Source organism: Anomalospiza imberbis, unplaced genomic scaffold, assembly GCF_031753505.1.
Source record: "Anomalospiza imberbis isolate Cuckoo-Finch-1a 21T00152 unplaced genomic scaffold, ASM3175350v1 scaffold_45, whole genome shotgun sequence".
In the NCBI taxonomy this organism is placed as follows: Eukaryota; Metazoa; Chordata; class Aves; order Passeriformes; family Viduidae; genus Anomalospiza; species Anomalospiza imberbis.
Genome location: NW_027100060.1, coordinates 348,959 through 352,811, shown reverse-complemented (window position 1 = coordinate 352,811; position 3,853 = coordinate 348,959). Strand labels below are relative to the sequence as shown.

The 3,853-nt window shown below is 58.8% G+C and overlaps 1 long non-coding RNA gene across 1 annotated transcript; it reads left to right on the top strand.

The window, feature by feature from the left end:
- Window positions 1-252: 252 nt before the first annotated feature.
- Window positions 253-1,378, top strand: LOC137466858 (uncharacterized). Its single transcript, XR_010995312.1, has 3 exons — window positions 253-428; window positions 684-833; window positions 1,022-1,378. It is a non-coding gene; the product is annotated as an uncharacterized lncRNA (long non-coding RNA).
- Window positions 1,379-3,853: the final 2,475 nt, after the last annotated feature.

Below are 3,853 nucleotides of genomic sequence, written 5' to 3'. Positions count from 1 at the left end.
ATGGTTTTCCCAAGCAATGAGTGGGTTTTTTCCCGTCATGGTCGGGCCTTGACAGGACTTCTGCTGCCCTCTTCCAGCACCAGTGGCTTCTTTTCCATCCCCGAATCTGTACACAAGTCCCAGGTGCTGGTGAGAGGGCAGCGGTCACCCCGTGTGCCACTGGGGCAGCCCCCACACACCCAGGGATGCTGGGGCCAGGCTCAGGGAGCAGCAGCGTCCCCCTGATGAACCCCATCTGTATTCCATAGGAACACGGTCATACAGCCCACCAGAATGGACCCAATTTGGCTGGTACTACGGCAAGCCAGCTACCATCTGGTCCCTGGGCATCCTGCTGCACCAGATGGTCTGCGGGGAGCACCCTTTCAGGAGGAGCCAGAACATCAGCTGGGACCATCAACTCTCGCTGCCACAACGGCTCTCTCAAGGTGGATCCTCATCTCTGGCCACGGGGGCAATACCAGTGCTGGGAGACAGCAGCAGCTCGTGAGCATCCCGCTCTGGCAGCTGCTGAGGAGGTGGCACATGTCCTGCTCTCCTGCTCTCCTCCAAAACAGGGAATTGATGGGGACGTTTAGGCCCAGCTCTGAGCACATCCAGCATGGCCTGGGCACGGGAATAGTGGGGCAAAGCCAACAGGAGCCTTCTCCAACTGACCGGCGGTTTCTGGTTTCTCTGCCCAGAGTGCCAAGATCTGATCAGGCGGTGTTTATCCATGCTGGACTGGGACAGGCCCTCTTTAGAAGAGCTGTTCTGTGATCCCTGGCTGCAGGATATTGATCTGCCCTAGAAGAAGGGAGAGAGCCACAGGCACGCTTTGATGCAAGGCCCTGGTAAGTTACAGCTCCACACATGCCTTGGCAATGAGAAGCAAAGGAACCCAGACATTTTGTCCTGCCTGTGTCACTGCCCAGGGGTCATCAGATGGGAACACGCAGCCCTTGTGCTGGAGCTCAGCTGCTCTGCCTAGCACTGGTGGCCACCATCCGAGCTGGTTTTGCTTGTCCTGGTTCCCTGACAGCTGGGGCCCTGGGCAGAACCCTGACAGCCTGGGCTCACCCCAGGGAAGGAGAAGGAGCCCCTGGAGAAGCTGTACCAGGTGGGGCTGCTGCTGCTGGGGACACGGAGGATGACATCAAGGATGACAACCTCTTCCTCCACCTGGTCACCGGCAGCTGAGGATGATGGACTTTGATTCTGGCACCTTCTCCAAAGCCAGGCTGCACAGGGAATGTGCAGATGAGTCCACACGCAGGGGGATGCTCCCAGATTTGGGCATTGCACAGCCTGGCCAGGAACCAAAGGTTCCCCCCTTTGCTGGGGCGGATGCAGCTGATCCTTCAGTCCGCTGCCAGGCTGCTTTTGGCAGGGCTGGGGGGATGGGCTGGGGTGCTGATGAAATGGGAGTGGGCTCCTGGCCCTGCCAACAGCCCCAGCACCCACCGTGCCCCGGGCTGGGGCTGGGGCAGCCAGCCCGACACAAAGAAACCCCCATGGTGGGAGCAGAGGTGGGACTCCAGAACCTGTGCAGGGGCTGCTTTGCTTTGCAGGCAAGGAAGGGCTTGGGCTGCTCCACTGCCCCTGTTTGCTTGGGATCACCGTTATTTTGGGGGGCAGTGCAGGGGGGAAGGGAGAAAAGCCTGGGCTTCCCTCACCTGTGGGTGGGTTTTTCCCTGGCATGCAGGGGTTGGGCCTTCCTCAAGCCTCTGACAGAGATAAGATTTTGGACCTTTTTTCTTGTTCCCCTTTTTGTCTGTAATCTATTTTCAATCATTTGTTGTGTGTTTTTCTAGAGGAAGCTTTCCAGGTGGGGTCCAGTCTGGATGGGGAAGTGCTTGGGAGCAGCTGTGGCGTGGATGGGCCGTGCCCTTGGAGAAGGCTGAGGACATCGTTTGGGACCAGCTTTTCTTCCAGCGTGATGTGGGTCTTGTCTGCTTGGCATGGTGGGATCAGAGCTTTGGGGAGATGGCAGCGAGCACAGGAGCATCCTGCTCTGGGCAGCTGCTGAGGGCTGGATGTGCCGTGGCTGGCTGCAGGCTGGGCACATGTCCTGCCCTCCTGCTCTGCTCCCAAAGGCAGCAGGGATGGGCAGCTCTGGGCACAGCTCTGGGCACGGCCAGCACGGCCTGGGCACCGCGGGCGGCTGGGACAAGGGGACAGGAGCCTTCAGCTGACGGGCGCTTTCTGGTTTCTCTCCTTGCAGCCGGGCTCTGCGGGTGCTGAGGCTGCTCTGGGCTCTGCCAGGGCTCTGCTGGAGCTCAGCACCGGGCCGCAATCAGCCAAAGAAGAAATGGGGTGACCTGCAGCACAGACCTGCTGGAGCATTTCAGCAACACAGCTCAAGTGTGCAGAGTGTACACCTCCAAGGACAAACATGACACCACCCAAAAATTAAACTTGTTCAATAACTTCTGAAATGAAATCAATCTGGGATGACCCCAAATGACATTTTGCAGCTTGCTCAAGCTGTAGCTCAGCCCTTCTCTGAACTGTTCTCTCCCCCACCTGCCTTTTACTTCCCAGCTGCTCCCTCTTGTCCCCCAGGGAGTTCCCAGCCCATGGCAGTCTCCATCACACTGTCGCCTTCCTTGGTGCCCCTCACCATGAGGAAGGCCGAGCCCCAGGCTTAGGGACTCATCCTGTCACTGGCTGAGGAGCAGCAATGTCTCAGAGCTCCAGTGGGATTTTAGTGTCATTCAGAGCTGCTCTCCAGCCCTCAGCTCTCCTCACTGCTGAGTTCCCACTCCCTTTTCCTCATCCTTGCAGGAGAATGAGCTCAGTGAATCCCCTTGAGCCTCCCCACTCTTCCCAGCCCACGCACCCACCTAAGTTAGGCTGAAGCTGCAGCTTCTCTGTCTCCTGTGGCACACCAGTCCAGTCCCCTGTGCGGGGAGCCCCAGCCCCAGAGCACAGCACTCAGCAGTGCACTCCGGGCTGGAGCAGCTCCCTGCCAGCCCCAGCCCAGGGACCCCTCCAGCCCCGGGGCTTGGGGCACCGTCAGCACCCGCTGCTCCAGCCACCGCTTCTGCTGGCCCTGACAGCAACACCCAAAGTGGGGCTGATCCCGAGGGAGCAGCAGCAGGGCCTGGATCTGATCCCTGGATCTTTGGCTCGGCTTTGGAGCCCTGCCAGCTCCAAACATCCCCCCAAAAAAATCCCAAACTCAGGCACCCCCCAGGATATTTGGGCCGAGCTCCCCCTCCCCGGGCACCTGCGGGATGGGGGCGATGCTCCCGGGGTGCTGCGAGCTCAGGCAGCGCCAGGGCCACGCGATTCCTTCCCTCCTCTCCTCCGGCTGCTCCCTGCTGCCGCTGCGCTTCTTCCTCCCGCCCTCCTCCACCTCCCCCGCTCCCAGATCCTGAACCGTGAGGGGAAAGGAGCGAGGAAAGGGCAGAACCGTGAGGGGAAAGGAGTGAGGAAAGGGCGGAACCGTGAGGGGAAAGGAGCGAGGAAAGGGCGGAACCGTGAGGGGAAAGGAACGAGGAAAGGGCGGAACCGTGAGGGGAAAGGAGCGAGGAAAGGGCGGAATCGTGAAGGGAAAGGGCCGGGGCCAAGGGGACGCACTGTCCTAAAAAAGCCCGGTTTGACCCAAAATCACCCAAAAGGGCATCAAATGCAGCCTACATCCACATGGTTCGGCCTGACATCAACCAAATGGGATTAAAAGTATCCAAAGGGCTCTAAAATCCAACCAAAGGGGCTTAAAACTGCCCTAGGTGTTTTATAACCCTCAAGAAATGGCTTAACATCACCCATAAATCTTTCAAATGTGACTAAAATCCACCCTGAAAGTATCTGGTCCAGCCTAAAATCATCCAAAGGTATCTAAAATCACCAAAATGTCCCTGACACC